General features: G+C 40.1%; 1 protein-coding gene across 1 annotated transcript in view; it reads left to right on the plus strand.

The window, feature by feature from the left end:
• ZNF407 (zinc finger protein 407) overlaps positions 1-22059 on the plus strand; it is a 337553-nt gene that overhangs the window by 86678 nt on the left and 228816 nt on the right. The gene's annotated exons all lie outside the window — the stretch shown is intronic.

Genomic DNA, 22059 nt, shown 5'->3' on the forward strand with positions numbered 1-22059 from the left:
GATTTATGATTTGGGAGCCCTATTTGTTCACCTAAGTAAACGTGACAATGTCAAAATTAGGGATGTATGAGGAAATAATAATAATGTTTCTGCCTTTGTATTGTGCTCCACTCTCTGAAAGCAACTTTGAAAAAATCCCTGCCGTGGGCCAGGCAGGAGGAAAAGGTGCTAATAATTATGCCTTTGAAATGGACCCCCCCCCAAAAAAAACCCCCAAGCTTGGAAACAATCAGGAGAAATGTGATAATAATTATAACTATGATAATAAAGTTGATAATACTTCCCCAGCAGCTTGGGAACAATTAGGCAAGAATGCGCTTGTGGTGATGATGATGCCTAAGTGCTGGGCTTTTCACCAGAGAACAAAACAAGAAAACATGGGAACAAGTAGGGAAAATATGATCAACCAATCAGTCAGTCGATCAATCAATCATGTTATTTCTATGCCGCCTTTCCTAAGTTCAGACCATGCTCAGATCATGCTAAAAATAAACCATAAAAATAAACCATATAACAAACCATAAACCATATAGCAAAAGTAAACAATAAATAAAACACCAGAAAGTACACAATCAAACTGAAACAATTTGCAAATAAATCATAACATCCAAAATAAAGATACAAAAAGATTAATATCAGTAATAGCAACAACCACCCTCCAAACAAACCTGCTTAAACAATACCCCAGCACAAGATTCTGTTCAGCAGCCTCAGCTTTTATGGCCAAAGTGAATGAGACCGTCATTGAGTCAGTGCACAACTCTCCCAGGCCAGGTAAAGGAACAGGTCTCACAGCTAAGAATGGTCTCTGTTTTTTCCAGCAGCCTCAGCTTTTGTAACTGGAGTCAGTTAGGGTCCCACCCTCCCGGGCCATGTGGGAAAAGGCCTGTAAGGTCTTCCAGAACTCACGGCCAAGATGGTGGTTGTAGTGGTGATGATTATAATGCCTTTGCACTGCCCCCCCCCCACTTGGGAACAACCTATGCAATATGGTATCAGAAACAAGAAAAGGTTGTCATATCATCCTCTCGCCCTCCTATTCAACTGAGGGCCCTCACAAGGAGTTTCCTGCAGACAGCAACACGAACACGAGCAACAGGGATGTGGATGATAGCCACATTTCTTCCTCCGGATCCCCCACCTCGCTTTTTCAGGAATGCCTCCAAGTTGCATTTTAATTAAAATTACTGGTTTTAAATCAAAACTATTACGGTGTAATTTTTAGGTTAACAATGATGAGCTCCTAAAAACATCCGATATGCTGTAGTTTGCAATAAACTCTCAAGAACGGCAGGCCCTGAGACCAGATTGCTGTTATTCCATCCCATTTGTAGAATGCTAACTTGAGTGCTGCGTTAAGAGTTTCAGACTGCAGAGCTTCTCCACCGATCCCCCCTATTAAATTAATATCAGTTGCTGAATTCCTTTTTGTTGTGGTTGCTGTTGGGTCACCTGCTAAAGGTGTGTTTGTATTTGAGCAACTTTGTGAATTGGACTGAGACTCTTCGTAGATTTAGTAGGCCACACTAGTGAAGCATCCTGCATCTCTGAGGAAGAACAGAATGGCACATAGGAATGTGTGGTTGTTCAGTCCCCGATCAAAGGACTGAACCTCAATATTGACCCTCCCTGCAACTGGTTATCTGTTCAGGGGCAGGGAGTTGTTGTGTGGGTGGTTGCCTCGTGTCCCCTGAAAGCTAGACACGTATCCAGCTGCCATTCATGACATTAGATACTGCACATACATAACCTTAGTTATCATGAGGTGCCTGGAGATCAATAGCAGCAGGCACCCTATTGATCCTTTTGATATCCTTTTGATATTGCTGATCATGAGCTGCTGTTGCTTGTGAGACCTGATCAGAGTTTATTGCATCCCTTTCCGGTGGTTCCTGTCATTTCTGACAGGGGTCACAGAGGCCGGGAATAGGTGGCTGGCTACTTCTGTGAGAAAGTTTCTAGGCAGTTCTGCTTTCCATGATATTTCCCCCTTTGCTCCATGCAGAATGGCCCCTCCACTTGTACAAGATGTCCCCTTAATTCCACTGATTTTCTCCTTCTGTCTCCCTAATTCTGGATGTAACCTCCCCTCCCCCCAACATTTCATGGTTTTATGTCAGCCCTTTAAACCAGTGCTTTAGCATCCCTGTTTGGTTTCTAGGTAGAATTCAGTACTCTGGCTTTGGGTTACGGGTTAAAACCCTTATTGGTTTAAGGGGGGGGGGAGAGAAACAAAGGAGACGGCATTCTTCTCTAAGATGCAAAACAAATGACTTTTCCTGAAGTTTGAGGGTAAAATTCAGTAGATGGTCTTGCATTAATGAAAGGCTGTTGAACCAGTAGAGGTTTCTAACAATCAGAGATAAGGAGAAGCAGTTTTGTGAATTCCCCTTTCCTTTTGCAGCCCCCATGTTACTTTCAACTGTGTTCTGTAGGATCTCCCAATTCCTTGGAGTTGACTGGAGATGTGCCAGTAGGCCAGGGGGTGGGGGGTTTCAGCAAAAACAACCCCTTCCCCTTCCATTAGTGGTTGCCTCTTCTTGATCAAACGTTCTTCTGTGAACTCAAGGATACCAACTGAATTCTACCCAGAACATCTTTTGTATTGCTGCAAAATATTTTTGCTTGAGCTGACTTTTGGTGATGGTTCAATATATTTTTGTATTCTATCACAATAATCAAAATAATTAGGTATTATTTTCTCTCTCTTCAAATTCTACTGAAAATCTAAATTTATGCCTAATGGGACTTCTGTTTTGGATTTAATTTTATGTCTTTCACAAGTAGCGGCAGACCACCCTTCTTTCTATCTCTTGAGCTTTTATCTTAAATCTAATTTTATAGAAATAATTGAATTTAGGGTTACTTTATCCAAAAATCCTTTGAAATATGAACCGGTGCCAAACCGTTTGAAGCTAATTGCTTCATTAATTTATGTGATATAACAAATCAGTTCACAAACATGTTTACTTGCATGTGAAGGAAGATTAATGAGAACAGAAGTAAAAAAAGTTTCTAACACAGAGAATGCATTCTTCTACCCTTCTATTCACCTGTAGATGTAGCTCTATCAGTCTGGTTCTAAAGTGCAATATTATGTTTTGCTGCTCTCAAAGGCTATGATGCGTTCAGTGTGCAAACGCTGAAATACATTTATAAGACAATAATAGTCTTATTGTTCTTTATTTTTTGGAAAATAATCTTCCAAATATGATTAATGGGATTTCGTTCTGTAAATGTTTTTTTTTTAATTAAATGCAGGAAAGGAGCAATAAGAACTCTAAAAATATATCTATTCTTAACGTGATTATACTGTGGATATGAGACTGTGAAAAAAAGAGCAGTATGCTATTGCTTCCTGTAAAGGAAACTGGTTTCTTGCATTGAAAATCTTTGCTTGCAGGTACTGGCTGATGATTTTCTGCAGGCGATGTCGGTTTGGTAAGAAAAAAAAGATAAAAAAAGATGCTGATGTCTTGTAGAGAATTTCCTAGTAAAATGCAAAGGTTTACAGTACTGAAGTGGACAGTGCTTCTTTTAAGTTAACATGTATTCCATGCTGTGCAGCATGTTTGAAAGCTATGCTTGACTTTTGCTTGCGACAGCTACTGTGCTGTTAGCGATAAGAGAGGGCTGTCGCTTCAGGTGTACTCCCAAAGCTTGTAAAGAATCAAAGCATCTTGGCCAATCAGCGTCTGCCTGATGACCTTTTTCCGCTGTACTTCTGTGATGGCTTTTGAAGGGGAGAGCTGGTTACAGTCAGGACTGGGGGGACCTGCCGTGCTGTGACGGCAGGTTCAAATCAAACCCAATAGTTGCGTCTTGTACTTTCTTCACATGTCCTGCCAGCTTTGCTGTATGGCTGCCACAACAGTAACCCTGTGAGTGGCTTGATTGGTGAGGATTTACATGTGTGCTAATTAGAGTGGAATAAATGATTGGCTGTTTGCTGCATCGCCATAAAGGGTGCCCAGATGTACACACTACATGAACATAATGTGCACGGGCATGGCGCATCAAAGTTTGTCAGCTGCATTACCTCAGCAGGCTTAGGGCCTGTCGGAGAGAATTTGCTGATTATCGTCCCTTATGATTTAGTGTCTGACTTGGTGAAAGTGAAGGACCTCAGAATACTGTCTCTGGCAAGAGATTTTTTTTTTTTTAATTATATCACCAAAGTATTAAATGAGCTAAAAGGATTTTATGACAAGGTGGAAACAACTCCTAGGCTATAAATGCAAATAATTTGAAATCAAGACTGCTGTGCCCTCTGCAATATTTAGCATCATATTAACTAGAGCAATTAACAATAGAAACGGAGCAGAATGTTTAATTACACCGAGGCTACAATCTTAAACATAGTTACTGGGGAAGAAGGGCCATTGCAATAATTCTATGTAAATATTTTAAAGATTTGAGTGCCAATGTACACCACAAATACTTCATGATTCAGAAATGAGAGAGAGAAGTAGTTTGTGTGTGTGTGTTTAGATTTGCAGACGGCTGGCTGTCTTTGCTCTGATATACCAAACAGAATGTGAACGTGCTGAATATTTGTAAAGGGTTTAGAAAAATATAAAACAATTGTGTAGCATTGGTTGCCACTCTAAAACCCAATCATAGTGCGGGCTTGCACACACGCACGTGCGCACACACACATTCTGTTGTGTAGGTGTATAATTAAGACAAAATCCCCAGTGTATTGCAGTTATGCACAAAAATCGCTAATATCTGATTCCTTTGACAAGTAATTTCGTACTTACATGTTCCCAATATTGATAATGTATTAATATACAATGATTAAATGGTTAAGCTGACATATTAAAGTTATGAGCAGGAACATTTATTCAGCATAGCTAAGCAGGAACAAAGACTGTCCATTCACAGATGGCATTATTCAATCTCTGAACTACTTCAGATGTTAGCATTACAGCATTGATTCTGAGCTTTGATACTGTGCCTCACTTGAATGACCCAATACAGTTAAGTGATAAGGTTAAGTTAATTACTGTATCTGTGCTATACAGCTTCCACATGATTACTGCTGAGAAAGATAGTGATGCTTTTTGCTTTAATTAAGCAAAAGAGAATGAAAAGATATAATTGGTTTTTGTAATACTCCTGTCTTATAACAAGCATCATGGGTATTCCCCCTACAACTTCCTCGTACTTTCTAGCAGCAATTGTGAGGCATAATATATTAGAGGAATCTTTTTGTAGATTTGTGTTTCAGAAAACAAATCAGATATCCAGTATCACTATCCCAGTGTCAAAGGATATTGTTGAGGTTTGAAAACAAGCTAAGAAAAAATGTGGCAAGTATTTCCAAACAATTGGTAGTGGGTACTGTTGTTTTCAATATGTATTCTAGATATTTAAATATCTAAATATTGTCACCAAGTTTTAAACTTGGACCACTTTATTCAATGTTATTAGTATGTGCAATGCTATGTGAACAGATTCTTTATTATTACTCTAATTACAACAAATGCAAATACATACTTGTCAAAAATAGCAAGCTTTGTTTTTGATGGAGAAGTTAAAGGAGTCCTGCATATTTAAGATTTCTGTGTGATTTGTTACCTGGCATAATATAAGAGCGCTGAGTGGGAGGTGCAGGGAAAATCATGTTTTTTGTATATTCACTTGTCTTAGTAGAGGGCAGCATATGGCCTGGATACCTGGTTTCTGACAGTTCCTAAGATCTTCCTAATTATTTAAAATGCTCCAGCTTTACATTCCATTTACTTTGGAGCTTCTGTATGCTTCATCAAAAAGCCCACTGGTTGATCTTCCATCTTCACATTCAAGTCATTCAGCAAATTGCTTCCTGAGCCACCTTGCTCCATCCAGTGCACTGACTGTCAGCTGTAGGGTACCAGGATTGTAGAGTTGGATGCAGCTGTCCCATATGGGAATCAAACTTGCAACCTTGGCATTATCAACCCTACACTCTAACCAGCTGAGCTACCCAGGCTTGTATATGGAATTTATAACCTTTGGACTGCTTTTCACCCCTTGGAATAGCTTTCCAGATTGTTCTGTACCAGCCAGAAACACTATTGAGATTTGCCAAAGCAGAAGCATGTGGACAGGATTTAGTGCTTCGTTGCATGTGTGAACCTTGCCCTTTGGGCTTCCATGAAAGGGAAGAAGGCAATGAGTTTTTTTAGATGTGTTTTTAGTATGGTAAACTGTTCTATTAGAAGCAGAAAGAGAAACCAACTGTAAAGTAAATGAAAAGCCTCCCTCCCCTAGTTTATGTGGGAAAATGCTCTAAATAGTGCTAAGTTGTGTTAATGGTTGTTGTTGTTTTTAAACTAGATTGCTCAGTGTTTCATTTCATGTGATGTATGCACAGCTACAGAAAATGTGCAGGCCATGTTCCATAATGATAGGTGCTCTCCTGCTGTTTGATTGCCCAGTGGATTTGACAGTGATGGACACTGCAGGTGTTTAGATTTTGGTACATTTTACATCTTGTGGCTAGATGAATGATCTGGGAATAGTTCCAGTCTGCATGACAGCTGAACAACCTTATCTATTTAATACTTTATATTGGATATAATGTAGTCGAGCAAATAGCTGTGAGTGAGATACTTCTCACACAGCATTGAACATATCTCTTCCTAGCCATGTGATAGCTTGGCATTGCATGTTAACTCTAGACTGTAGTTTTTCCTGTCTTTTCACAGCTCAAGATGTTTATGCATTTCAGCCGAGGTGGTGCTTATTTCACTAGGTCATATTGCAGAAAAACAGCTTGAAAAGTTGCTTTCATATGTCAAAATAATGGAAAACTGATTTTGAGGGCATTATGATCGAGACTTCCCCCCCTCCTCTTTTTAATGATACAGAATAGTAATGGCCTGCGGTTTCATTTATTCTTGGGAAAGTGTAATTGCAAAAATTAACTTGTCATACACCACAGCTCAGCAAAGTTACTTTCCTATAAGTCTGTGGTCACAGTATGTTTTTTTGCAATTCAGCATCTGGCTCTGTGGGGTACTGATGGCTTCTATGAAGAAAAGTACCAGGGTGAGCAATTAAATGTAAAATGACAGCATAAAATATGATCATTATAGTTATACAAAAGACACATTTATGAATTTTGCAGATAACTGTCATTTTTTTCTTTCTCATATTTGCTCTTGCTTTGTTAGCTTAATATTTCTTGTACAATCCATTTTTTTCTTCTAAAAAGTGAACAATTCCATTTTAATTATTTTGACACTTGTTTATGTCTCTCTTATTTGTCAGATTTGAAGGCTAATGATACCTCTTTCACTTTGTTCTGACACAATACTTTCAACTATTTCAAAATCAAGGACTTTTAAAAATATACACAAAGGTTGTATGACGAGGCTAGCATTTCTTATGGAAATCAGTTTATGTTTATTGGATAATTTGCAGCACCTGGAAGAAGGAATGCAATCTCCTCAGCTATCAAGCAGTGTTTTGAAGTGTCTTTTCGTAAGGTTAAGCTGCATGCTTTGGAACTGAAGGGAGTGAATTGGTTGCTTATGTGGCATTCCACCAAAACAATATAGGGAAGAAAAATTCCATGTCATCTATTTCAGTATTTGCATTTCTCTGAAAAAGTCCTGATCCTGCTTTTTTTTTAAATAAAAAAAGTCATTAGTTTATGACAAATGTCATATTCAGTGCAATATCAGCTAGATCCTAGTTGTTTATGTCACATACTGCAGGACTGGAGCTAAAAACCATGTACTTCAGGAAGCAATCTCTGTTCTTTATACCATAAGGGTTGCAGGTTTGAGGGGGTCACTTCTGATCATTTGAGTCAGGGCACTAATTCCACTGCCTAGCAGTCTACAGTTTTTGTCTGGCCAAGCCAGAAATAGTGTCTGAAAGGTCCTAGTTTGGCCCCATACAGCCTGAGGGCTACAGCCACTTTTGAAACACAGTGACTAAGAAAATGGTCAGCAGACTTCCCTGCAGGAAAGACAGGCAGGGCACTGGTTCTTGGGGCTGCTCCATAGCCAAGACACTCTAGGAGCCTCAGCAATACTAACAGCCAATCAAATCCTTTGTCGTCACAACATCAGAGCTGCGGTGGAGTGGGGCGCTGGCAGATATCATACAGAACTGCTGGAATAATCCTTGCCCACCTCTGGAACTTTGTGTTTGAGATTGGTGAGCAAATATATGGAAGCCTGTTGCTCAGGGGTCAGCAAACTTTTTCAGCAGGGGCCTGGTCCACTGTCCCTCAGACCTTGTGAGGGTCCAGACTATATATATATTTTTTGGGGGGGGGGACGAATTCCTATGCCCCACAAATAACCCAGAGATGCATTTTAAGGACACATTCTACTCATGTAAAAACACGCTGATTACCAGACCATCTGCAGGCCGCATTGAGAAGGCAGTTGGGCCGCATCCGGCCCCCGGGCCTTAGTTTGTCTGCCCATGCTGTTGCTCATCCCTAGAATCTTTTTTTTGCAGGAAGTCAATCCTGTGTTCTACAGCCTTTGCTCCCAAATCTGCTATAATTGCTCCCAAATCTGCTCCTAAATCTCTATGAGTCTGGACAACTCATTTCTAAGGGACACCACCAACCCATTCCTTGCTGCTTTCAGACTTTCTTCCTGCCCATCTATTGACCACCCTTTCAACCCGAACACTCAATATTCTACGGGTAAAATAGACTTGATTAAGCAGGTGCCAGGAATTGTATGGGGAAAGTGTAAGGTCTTTTAAGACCACTGCTGAATCTGTGCCAGGAATCACCAGGCCAGTGGTGGAGCTTCATGCTCCGGCACTGGGGGGGGTGTGGTGGAGAGCAGGTGGAGGCGTGGTTGGCATGCGCCCAACACGGGCGGGTTGGCATGGCGCCCAGCGCAGGCGGGGGACAGCCGCGATGGCACCCTGCTGGGATTGCACTGCCGGGGGCAGTGTGCTCCACCTGTTCCCCTCTTCCTCCACCAATGCACCAGGCTCAGCCATGAAACATGTCTTCAGAAGGATAGGACTGCATTAAGACGTGGGTATTAATAAAAATAAATGTTATCTGAGAATGTGCAGAGTGCATTTCTATCATTCCTGGACACCAGGAGTAGGCTTCCAAACCAGATGACATGCTGTTAGGCAGGTGAGCCATGCCATTTCTTCTTCTGTTTTAAAATACACTCTGACTCCTGCACACAACTGGAGCGTCAATTGACTTTAGTTTGTGTTTGATGTAAGGCAGGTACTGATGTGTGGACACCATAGTTTTTTATGTTTCAAAGATGGATACTGATAAATATTAGTCAAGTGCTAAGTTATGCTGAGCATAACAAGGATCACCAGTCATACACGTCATCTTTCATTTTGTGGGAAGAAATTTACTACCGATCCAGCTTGATCAGAAGTCTTGGGAAACAGGGGAGTGTTAGTATTCTCCTCTTCAAGTGAGCTGATCATACAGATGACCACCTTGCTACATGTGTTCTAGTTCACTACAATAATCTAAGCCCTAATAAATGGCTGCCCACATTCATCATTCCTTGGCCAAAATTGAATGTCACTTGTTGAGCAACTTGTTTGGTCTTAACTATGGAGAACATTTCTGGAATCTGGAGTAATTGCCACATCATTTAGGTGATCCAAGGCCATTGGTGGAGATTATGACTGCTTCCAAAATAATATTCTACACACACACACCCCAACACGTGGTTCCAGTTTATCTCAGAAGGAACCTGGCAGATATTTTATCTGAGAAGCAACTTGACAGATGTCTAAGAACCAGTACAGACTTGCACTAAGATGTCATATATTCTCCCAGGTTGATTTTCAAGGTGAAACCAGCCTTTTTGGTGGAGATTCTCCACCCACCCCAAAAAGGTACTTTCCCCCGTCTTTCTCAAAGCCATTGCTAACCCTGGTTGTAACAGCTTCAGTGCCTTTTGTCTCTCCTGGCTACTTTAGCTTCCTAGATTCCTCACATGAATGATCTATTCAGACCCTAGTAACAGTTTAGTATTGGTTTGTTCTATGTTCCCCCAGCTGAAAACTGTAGCAATAAAGTATGCTAGCAATGGGTCAGAATCTCTGGTTATCTCCTTGCCTAGACAAAATGTTTTTCTGAATGCATACCAAAGACCTTTTCCCAGGGGGATTATATATATCTACACACACACACACACACACACACACACACACACACACACACGTAGAGAACAAATATCCCTGTTCTAGTTTATTGTTATTACTTACAAATAGGAGCTAATTTTGAGCAATTTTATGTCTGGGAATGTGAAATGGGAAACAGGCAAAGAATCAGAGTTAATATAAAAAAGGTGGAAGGAGAATTTGAAATTGAGCACTCCAAGAACAGCAAAACAGGATTGCTGGTGTACCAGTAAAGAAACCATCTTCCTATGTAGAAAATATTCTGTTTTGTGATGATCTTTCACTTTCATTTTGTCTTAAGGAACCAACAAGTTACTATTCCATTTCTAGGTATTATTATTATTATTATTATTATTATTATTATTATTATTATTATTATTATTTATCACCACAATTGGTTTTCTTTTAAACTGCCTTGAATATTTGTTAGAATGGTGGGGTATGAATGCTAAAATAAATAAATAAAATTGCTCCCATGCTATATGATTCTATGACTGAATTGCTGAGTGTACGCTGAGGACAATTTACAACTCCACATAATGTTAGGGATGAAAAGTAATCTGTCACATTGCCACAATTGTGATAGGGGGTCTGATAGCATTCCACATAGGCTAATAAGAAAGCACCTTCTGAAGTTCCAAACGAGAGAGAGAGAGAGAGAGAGAGAGAGAGAGAGAGAGAGAGACCAGTTTTATAACTAGATGTTTTCCGGAGTCTAGAGAACATCTATCTATTTTTCAAGTGATAAAGATGAGGTTACATTCATTGGTCATCTTTGGAGATGTTGCGCCTCCTTAAGTTGTGTGTGTAATACTATCTGTGGAGTGTGTTATTGGTATCTTAGTTTCATTCTTAGTTTTGCCTTTCTCAAAATGCATATTTTTACTAGGCTTGCGATTAATGTGTAGTAACCCTATAGCACAATATATTATACTTATTAACACTGTATTCACACTAGATCTTGATGTGTGAAGTGATTAAATGAGCATATTCAGCTTGATTAGACTAGCATCCCCCTTGTATCTTTGGGCTACAAGGTTTCTTATCTAAGGTCCTCTTGGCTGCCACTTTCTGTTTTCTTGTCGGTAATGACTGTTTCTTTGCCTTGCCCTTTAATGGTGTGCTTGCTCGGCATTGATTATATGTAATGATTTTTAACTATTACTTTGATCTTCCTGCTGTACTATTCTTCAGAGACCATTGCCAACTTTGACCTTTGACTAAAATTATTAGTCCGTTAAGCCATTATAAATGGGTTCCTCTGTCTGCCCATTCCACAAATGCCCTTTAGGATTAGAGAAGCAATGATGTATTGTGTCAAAAGTTTTCCCAACATGGATGTATTCGGAAGGAAAGGGAGGTTTAAATGAACACTTGCAACTCTTGATAATGAAGGTGCACTGACATTGCAATCCTCTTCATGCCTGCTCAAAAGTAAAGCCCACTGATTTCAGTGGGACTCACTCATAGGCCTTCAGGTGTATGATAAGTTATTAGCAGTGTTGTTTTCCTAGAAAAAGAAGTGCCAGAACTCACCATGAATGCCTCCCCTAAACTCTTATAAAGGCAGTGGTTCCCACCTAAGAGCCCTGCTTATTATTATTTCTTTGTACAGCAAGAAGAAGAAGAAGAGGAAAAAGAAGAGAAGAATGCTTTCTTCCCAGTGTGTCTATGAGCAACACAGTCTGCAAAGTGGTTTTAGATGCATGCAGCGATGTTTCTGTTTGGCTACAGTTCGGCTTCAGACAAAAACTACATGATTAGTTTCACTGTCTGCTGTGGTGGAATTTCACATAATCACATTAGTTTTGCGTTAGCTGCTATAAGCACAGATTTTGAAAAAACGGTATATAAATAGATTGACAATGAGAATTATTTACGTTATTCCTCACCATTAATTTCAGTGCGAAGATAACACTAGGCAAATGTGGAGTGGTAGGAAATGTCATCAATTATGTATTATTTGTGGCCTGAAAACAACAGCGACAGCGAATACCAATAATATTTTCTGATTCGATTTCTCTTCTGGGCCTGGGACAAATAAGTGAAAACCAGCAATTCCCTCGCCCATTTCTATTGGGATCCTCTTATATCCTAGGCGGTATAGAAATGTTTTGTATGAACCCAATAAACAATAATTCTTTAAAACAAAGATTCTGTTCTCAGTTTTCCATATGCTCAAAGTTAAACTCTATATTTATCAAAGACAGTCCCTAATTTTTTTGTTAGCTGCCCTTGGTCAGCCACTATCCCTGTTATATCTCCATTTTTCATTGAGGAGAAGTTTTTGAAAAATGTGTTGATTCTGCTGCACACGTATGAGTGTGCATGCTATTGGGATAACAGCCTTTTTTCTTGTGTGGAAGGTCAGATACATCATCGTGATTCCAGTGTATACTTCTTTACTCTTGCTTATTAGTACACACTGCTTTTAAAACAATTTTAAAGATATATTTTTGTGGGTGTGTAGTTTCTGTTTTTTGCTCTCATCATTCCCTCCGTTTCCAATGTTCTGGTGTGAGTGCTTTTGCAGAAGTACAAAAAAAATGCTAGGGGGTGGTGGAACCCTAAAAGCAGCTCAAGGAGGACTGTGTGTGTTCAATAGCTATTGGAAGATAGCTGGCAGTTTGCGTGTGTTGCAAGGGATAGTGTGGAAGAAGGTGTGACTGTCTGAAACAGTGAACAGGAACACGCTACACCACAATGTTTTGTTGCAAATCCCTTTTTTTGGCAACATAATTATTAATTGCATTGAATATTTACCAAATTCAATTTATTCTAATTTTAAGCCTTCTACAATTTAGATCAGTATAGATACTGAAATGGTTCAATGTTTATTCAACAATTTTACAATAAATTTGCAATTCGTTTTTATACTTTATAAAGTTTGAGAATTAGAAAATGAGTGTTCCAAATGTTTACTTTTGGCCTCAATCTATCTAAGGAGATAGAATAAAAAAAAATTCAGAATAATTTAATGCAGTTTAAATTAATGCAGCAGAGAAAGCTTTATATACTACTTCCAGCTTATTAAGAACTGAAATGTCACAATAATGGTAAATTATAATGTAATATATGCTCATACCTCCATTTCTGAATTAGTCACTCCTAAAAATTTAAAATATGTCCCAATATTAAATCACTTTGACAGCATATGACCAGAAATCTAATTTATTTCCATTTGGGACATTCTTCTATTTAATTATGTCATACACCAGTCTTTACAGAACATTACAAATTTACCAGTCTTTACATTACAGTATAGTGTAAATTTGGCTTTGTTTATTATTCTTTTCTTTTTGCAAACAAAATAGTTATAAGAATGCATTGAGAGAAGGATTGCTAAATAATATCTGTTTAGCCTCAGCATCTCAAAATACATGTCAGATACTGGGTTAAGTAAAAATGGATAAATTTGTATTACATACCTTTTTAAAATTAGCTCAGGCTTCGTTTGTTTTTTGGTGGCGGGTAGGCACATGAAACCTTGGAATCTATTGAAATCAGAATACATTTGGTCCTTAAATCTCGCTGATTTTCAGTGGGATTTGCTCAAGTCTAATTTCTCTAGGCCTTACATACATATCTATATTTTTTGTTGATGTGCAAATGTGTATGTACAAATGTATTTTTTGTTTACAAATGCAAATATTCATGTTCATATGTAATGCCTGAGATGTCACAGATCTGCAAGTCTTGTAAAATGACCTTGAGGGTATGCGAGTCCTCCTTGTGTCTTCTGGAAGGACCCTGTTGTACCTAAGCTAGCAAACAAAATAGAAAAGAAAGCCATTGTATTTATTCAACTTCTCTCTATTTAATAAAGATCCTTTTGCCCCGGACTATGCCATGCACGATTGAGCAGTCATGTTTGCTCACATACCTATCCCATGAATAGGTAACGCCAGCAGTGATGTGTCTATTTCCCCCTCGCCCAAGAAAAGTGGGGCAAGAAGAGGAGGCATTGAACTTATTCTTTTCACCCAATTTGCTCAATCTGTTCTGCCCTGCTCACCTCTGGATACTGGAGCCAAGAAAGATGGGGAGGGGAATAGTGGGGCAATAGTCTGCAGTCACAACTCAAAGAGGAAAAGGGAAGGGGTGCTGTGTTTCACTTTGGAGGTAAAAGCCTATCCTTTTAATGTAAAAACATGGGGCATTTGGCATGTCTAGTGTTAAATAAAAAGCTGGTGCATTGTCCTATGCACCTAGTCCAAGACACTGTAATTACTTGAAAAACTGAAAACTTGGCATTTTAATAGCGCCTTAAAATCCAGGACATGAAGCAGTCACCTGAAAGTAAGCCAAACCACACATGTGCTTGAATGAAGAGATTTGAGACCACACACTCTGAGAATCCTCAGATTGGAAAGCAGGGGAGGATTTTCAGCAGCAGTGAGGAATGAATGTTTTCTATGTATATGTAAATAATCTTCACACATGCACTTTAAAAACACAACAGCAAACACTTATGTATTTGACTTATAGTTTGCATCCTGTTTGTTTTACCTTTGGAAGATTTTTAATGAAATGTTAGCTTCACATTTTCCTGAGCAATATGCTGTTAAGCCTTGTGCTCCTTCTTTCCTTCCTTCTCTCTCTCTCTCTCTCTCTCTCTCTCCCCCTGCCCCCCTTTCTCTTTCTCTCTCTCAGTGTGTAAAGTCATGTCAGACTTTTTCAGAGATTTTTGATGCGTGGATGTCTTCTGTCGTGTGCAATCATGTTTGTACTCTTGAGCCAGGCCTATCGAAACTGAACTCTGCTGCTTTGCTGCAGGTCAGCTTTCATGGACAATTAGTGTTGTAACAGCAGTCTGGTCACAAGTTGTCGCCAATGTTTATCATAAAGGCATCATCCTGTGGTATATCAGCAATGATCAGTTAGTCTTCTGCTTTCTGAAGCATTTCATGTTAGCCTTTTCTTTGATGTGAGTCAGATGACTGCTCCACAAGGCCTTGCCCACTGCTTCTTTTGACGTAATCTGCCAGGAGCCTTAGGCCTTTCAAAGAGGTTGGTTATTTTCCCCCCTCTTTGCTCATCTTGTTCCCTGTTGTCCCCTCTCAGTAACTGTCAGAGGTCCCCATCAGCGCAAAGCTTGACAAGAGCGAAAAGAGCTATCCTCCTGCTGTTTGGCTCTGTGTCAGTATCGACAAGTTGTACGTGTTTGACGCTGCGTGAGGTGACTGGTTCCAGCACTATGCAGAAGTAAACCAATAAATCTTCAATGTCACTCTGCTTATTGCTGCTTGATTGCTCTTTCCCCCCTGAATATCACCATGGAAACAATGTTTTTTAAAAAGTTTTTTTTTTAACCTTTCAAGTGTCCTATCGTCTGATAAATATATTTTTAATAGGCGGAAGGGCGGGATACAAATGTAAGAATTGGACGGATGCCTGACTTGGTAGGCAAGTCTTTACAGCTGTGGGTGCTGTAGCCTAGGAAAAACAGCTGAGAAAGTATATATTTCTTATATTGCTGTAGCCTACTTCTTGCAAGGTTATTTGTAGTTCTTTTAGGAAAATATTTTGAGCATACTGGGTGGAATTGAACATAGCGCTAAGTAGGGTATCCATGAGGTAAATGAAATGTGCTTGCACATTGGGACTCCCCACCTCTTCTTTCCCTGGTGTACCCTCTAAATCTGTACTGAGGGTTCCCCAACCCTCCAGAGCAGATTTGTGGAGTGTGTGTGTGTGGGGGGGAGTCCTGTTACATGAGTGAACCTTTAACAGTGCACCCAGCAATTTAGTTGAATCCCAACCATGGTCTTTTAAAGTGAAACTAAACCTGTTGTTATCATTGCTCTTGAACTTCTGTGTTTCAGTGGCCGAACGCAGTTGGCTATGGGGAAACCAGGTAGAGAATTTCACATGCCTTATTGCCAGTATCCTGTCACAAACGTGCAAATTGCGTCAACAGCATACAGTGGTACCTCAGGTTACATACGCTTCAGGGTACATACGCTTCAGGTTACAGACTCCGCTAACCCAGAAATAATGCTTCAGGTTAAGAACTTTGCTTCAGGATGAGAACAGAAATCGTGCTCTCGCGGCGCAGCAGCAGCAGGATGCCCCATTAGCTAAAGTGGTGCTTCAGGTTAAGAACAGTTTCAGGTTAAGTACGGACCTCCGGAACAAATTAAGTACTTAACCCGAGGTACCACTGTAGTAGGAGTTTCCCCTCAGACTTATTCTAATCTCTATGCTATGCTGTTATTTTAAGAGCAGAGCTTTGAATCAAATCACAAGAGCAATGAGAATACACCTCTTGCTTTCACAATATGTACACACAGGTATTATCTATAAGTAAGGAAATCCCAGACCTGCTCTCCATCTACACTGCAAAGTACTGTGCCTGAGCCCTGCACAGAGTTGTTCAAGGTGCCGTTGAATCCTGATATATTTGGCTGGCCCGGCCTCAGTAGAACATATGCTTTGTCCTACTTCACCTCACTTTGTTCTGCTTGCGCAAGCATGAACTTTTGCCTTGGTTCTGAACCTTCAAGTTGCTGTGGCCAGAAAAATCTGGAGTATTTCCACAATCTTAGATTGAAAATGGCTATTAGTTTGATGGTTTGCAATCACTTATGCACAGATTACAAGGTGGTTATTGCTTTGCTAAGTATTACTGTGTTGCCCTGAAATTTTTGTTTCCTTTCCTTGAGAAATTCTTTAGATATGCATTCTAAATCCTATGGCTTGGGGTAGCTGTGAACCACATAGAACTCCATGGCTCGCTTTCTGTGTTGGCCCATTCTGACTGGGCTGTCCTTACCACAAGAGCGTAAAAGAATCCTGCTGGATTGGAACACGGGATCATATAACCCTGCTTTTTGTTTTAAGTGGTGGTCAGCCCAATATTTCTGGGCACAAAGACAATAGTCCTCCATGTTTTTTTTCCTCTTCTGCAGAATGCCACTTCTGAACTAGGAATCCCCATTTAGCTATAATGGGTAGGAAATGTGGACACATTCTTCAAGAATTTGCCCATTCCTATTTGAATGGCATGGAAAGAGCTGTCCTATTTTGTAACCTTCATAGGAAGGAGAGGAAAGATGAATCAGATGTGCTTCGTTTATCCTACAGAGGATCCTATGAGTTTGGTCACATAGTGACAATTTCTGATGATGAGTTCTTCTGCTTACCCTGTCAGGAATGACTTTCAGCGAGTTTTCCTGACACGGTAAGCACAATACCTCAACAATTCTAATCAAAGGAGATCAAAAATTGATCAGTGAGTAGCAGGGTCAAATTAAGTGACAATGGACAGGCAAATAAGGCGTGGTTCAGGAAAAGCTTGGGCAAAGAAAAAGTCCAAGTATACCACATAAATCACATAAGTTACAACACTGCACTATACCAGCAATTGTTTCACTACTGCCTTTCTATATATAGGAGGTTTCCCCAGTCAACATACTAGCCTTTTTCTGACTAATGCAGATTTACAGGGGTTTTTTTCTTGATTTGCTCACAGATTACATGTAAGTAATATTTGTGAGCACCTATTATACAGTTGCCTTATAAATAATTGATTGTGAAATTAAAACCAGCAAGTGGCCCCTCATTTCAGCTTGGCAACTATAGGATCGTAAAATAGATATGTGCTAAGAAGATAATTCATTTCAGTTGTGTAGAATGGTAAGCCATGATAAATGGCGTTTCTGTACAGAATTCCCCATCTCTGTGATAGTATTAGTTTTTACTTTAATTACTAGCTCCAGTAATGTTTCCTATCTATAACTGTCCACAAAATAGACTGTTGCTGAGCAAAGGCTATGGCCTGCTTACTCAGCTGTTGAAAGGAGGACCCACGTTCTACCATGTCTTCCATACTTGCTCTGAACCACTGCACAGCAGAGTGTCCCTCATTTAAATATTTAAATATTAATGTTGAAATTTGCAGGCACAAAGCTTTAATGCCACTTCAAGGAGATGTAACTTTTATCTGGGAGATTGTATCACAAAACGGAAGCCTTTTCCTGTTGAACCTTGAAGAATGACTGTGTGCAGGAGGCCACTATGCCCCCCATCTAAAAAAGTTTGGCTTGCACCTTGTTTTCCTTTTGCAGAACCACTACCAACAGCACCAAAAAATGATACTCTGTCAGGGGTGGCTCTCTGCGAAATGGCTTAGTTGACATTAGCCGCAAATGAGCAGAGAGACACTAACTACTAATTGATTACTGTAATTATGCAGTCTTTGGCTAGTTTGTATTGGCAAACTATATATACTCCTTGCATAAATGTGAACTTGCAGAATGCACAGTAAAGGTCACTCTCATTTGCATGATAGGCTTCATTAGAATATGCTAAGGACAAGACCTAGTGTTTTATGACTTCAGGTGATGAATAGCTACCATATTATTCTGTTAGCTGAAAGCATATTTCAGTCACCTTAATTTGTGTGTGGGTATTTTTTTCCAATGCTATGAAAAATCTGTTGGGAGTTGGCAAGAGACAATGGTTTGATTTTATTGGGATATGCATGTTAAGCTTGTTGGGGTAAAACAGTAAAATTGCTTCTCAGTGCTTTTCTGTGTGTGTGTGTGTGTGTGTGTGTGTGTGTGTGTGTGTGTGTGTGTGTTGACATTCTTCCTGGGCTGTGTTTATTATCCAACAAGCACTATAGGCTATTTATTACACAGAATTATTTTATTTTAGTCCACCATCTCCATCTTAAGACACTGAATATATGTAGGTTAAAGTAGCTGCCGTTGTTGCTGCTGCTGTTGTTGTTCAATATTTTAATGTCCCAACTTAAGTAGGTAGGTAGGCTACAGCTTATTAATACTTAAAGTCATTGAACAACACAGTCTTATACTAACAATTTAGTTCTGTTGTATAAATCAGTAGGTCGACACAAAGGTTTAGGATCATGGTAATAAACATCAAAATAATGCATTTTGTAAGTGATAATGACTGTCCCTTATCTTTACTTGTATGTATTCCAGGTTGATTAGCAGAATTTTGATTCCCAGTGGTCCAGTGATGTAAGTTAAGCAGAGGGAAATTGACCAAAGGTTATCCAGTAAGCTTCATAGCTGAATGGATATTTGAACCTAGATTCTCTCAAACAAACTCAGTATTTAAGGCAACAATGTTGTTGCAAGACTAGAGTAAAATATTGGAACTGCCGAACTTGTTACAGTTTTTGTTTTATTTTTTTAAAGTTGAATGATACAAATCAATTGAGATATGTGCAAGACTACACATTCAGCTGTACCACTCATTAATAAATATGCATACTTACAAATAAGTCCTATCTGTTAAAATGATTTGTGGTGGTTGTTGAAATTGGTAGAATAAGTTAGTTTTGCTACATAGTACCTTTTCTTCGCTACTCATTGCAGAGCAGAAACTTTCCTTAATTCAGTCTCCAGTCAAACAATGATTGTTACTATTGACTGTCTTCATCCTGCATGTTTCATTAGGAACTTTGGCACAGGAACGGGAAGAAGAGAAGCTCCGGCTCACAGAGCCATATTTATAGTGCGAACCAGCTCCTAATTAGCAATGACTGCAACTTATTGGGACAGAGAGTTAACATCTTTTGATAGGTTGCTTTTTAGAGCTTCCATAACTGCTCCAGCTACTAAAATGTGTAGAGGAGAAAATGAAGAAGCGGACACTTTTGTTATAAATTGCAGTTTTGTAATAAAATTGTACAATGAGCTTGCACAAGCTTTTTAAAATATCATTGCTGCCATGGAACAGGTCTGTAATTTATTTATTCAGGAACGTTGGAGGCATTTTTGATTTATTTGTTTTTAGAGAAGTTTTGTTAAGCAAGATAATGAGCAGAGGTGGTGTTAATCATTTGCTAGGCAACTCTGAAAAAAATGAAAATTTTGCATATCTTTAGCACTGCTGGGGAAAATAAATCCACTCATAATGCTGATGGTCTATTGGTATAATTTTTTAAAAATATTATCTCTTACTCTGGAGAAATTCAATACATTCATATGTTATGCTAAAAGCTAAACTAATCAATATATAATTACACATCCATATGTATTTGTTATCTGTAAAGATGAAATATGAATTTGTTGGTGGTCACTGCCATAGGTGATTATATATTTGTTTATGGATAACCCTTCAGGTGAGTGTTCTTCATTATGTGCGTTTTATTGCTATTCTGGACTTTCTAAGGGACAGAAAATGCTTGCTGTGCCTGAAGAAGGGCACGTGCTGGTGGTGTCAAAAGATACACCCCCCATGTCAATACAGGTAAAGGCTACAGACGATTTAGGTGCTCATTCTTTATTTAGCTTGGTGTCTTGCATAAACAGGCCAGAAGTGTATTTTGCAAGGTTTGGGTTGTTAAGTATTTATTTACTTGCACAATTTTAATCCTGCTTTTTGTCCAAGGAACTCAAGCTGGTATACATAGTTTTCTCCATCTTTTCCTCACAAGAGACCCATGAGCCAGGTTAAGCTGAGAGATGATCCCCCAAGTCCTAGTCTGACACTCTAAGCTATCACCATTCCTGTAGTTCTATAGGTTAATTCAAACACAATAGGGTTGGGGTTTTTTGTTTTGTTTGTTTTTTCATCTTGGGAGAATGGCTTGGGAAGAAGACAGAGAGCCAGTGTGGTGTAGTGGTTAAGAGCGGTAGTCTCGTAATCTGGGGAACCGGGTTCGCGTCTCCGCTCCTCCATATGCAGCTGCTGGGTGACCTTGGGCCAGTCACACTTCTTTGAAGTCTCTCAGCCCCACTCACCTCACAGAGTGTTTGTTGTGGGGGAGGAAAGGAAAGGAGAATGTTAGCCGCTTTGAGACTCCTTAAAGGGAGTGAAAGGCGGGATATCAAATCCAAACTCCTCTTCTTCTACATTGGGAAATTATTTGAGAGATAGAAAGGAGCAGTTAGAAATGCAGCCTCCTCATACTGGTTCTGTCTTTCCATTCTGATGTCATTTTTGTGGTCTGGACAAGACTATCCATATTCCATTAGGGCAGAGACTCCATCTCTACGCCACATGGGCAGTAGGTTTAGTCTCTCAGGCACCTGGACATTACAACTACCGTATTTTTCGCCCTATAGGCGAAAAATGAAGGGGAAATGTGTGTGCGTCCTATGGGGCGAATGCAGGCTATCGCTGAAGCCTGGAGAACGAGAGGGGTCGGTGTGCACCGATCCCTCTCGCTCTCCAGGCTTCAGGAAGCTCTGCACAACCCTTGGGAGACTGGCGCGACTTCACGCCGGGCTCCCAAGGGCTGCACAGAGCTGCCTGCAGTCCCGGGCTTCGCGCAGCTCTGCGCAACCCTCAGGAGCCCGGCACGAAGTCGCGCCGGTCTCCCGAGGGTTGCGCAGAGCTGCCTGCATTCCGAAGCCTGGGGCACGCTGAAGAGCGTGCCTGGGCTTTGCGCAGCTCTCCGCAAGCCTGGGGAGACCGACGCGACTTCCCGCCGGGCTCCCTAGGCTTGCGGATAGCAGGCTGTTCTTGGGGCTGGGGTCAGGGGAAGCTCGGGCTTCCCCCGCACCAGCCCCGCACCTGGGGGGGAAATAATTTTTTTTCTTTATTTCCCCCCCAAAAAAACTAGGTGCATCCTATGGGGCGGTGCGCTCTATGGGGCGAAAAATACGGTACATGTTGGGGACTGAGTGATAAGCCAGTGGAAGTATGGAGACAAAATAATTAGAAATGCTCTTCTGCTGTAACAAACAAAAGGTTCTCAATGGAAGCTTTGTCCGCTGAGTACCATTATGTGTGCCCTGATCTGATGGTCATACAAACACAGCTTCAAAGAAGTGACAAGATGGGAACAGTGTCTGAGACAGCACAAGAAACTGTTTCTTCATTTTTTAAAAGCTTGTGCCATGTATTCTATCTACTTCTGCTACACTGACAAGAATACATAAAAGAATACAGTATACAAAGTGAATGAATTCTTGTGTCTCCTTCTGCGTTCTGATTGCCTCA

The sequence above is a fragment of the Podarcis liolepis genome (genome assembly GCF_965112155.1).
Source record: "Podarcis liolepis genome assembly, chromosome: 8".
Taxonomy (NCBI): domain Eukaryota; kingdom Metazoa; phylum Chordata; class Lepidosauria; order Squamata; family Lacertidae; genus Podarcis; species Podarcis liolepis.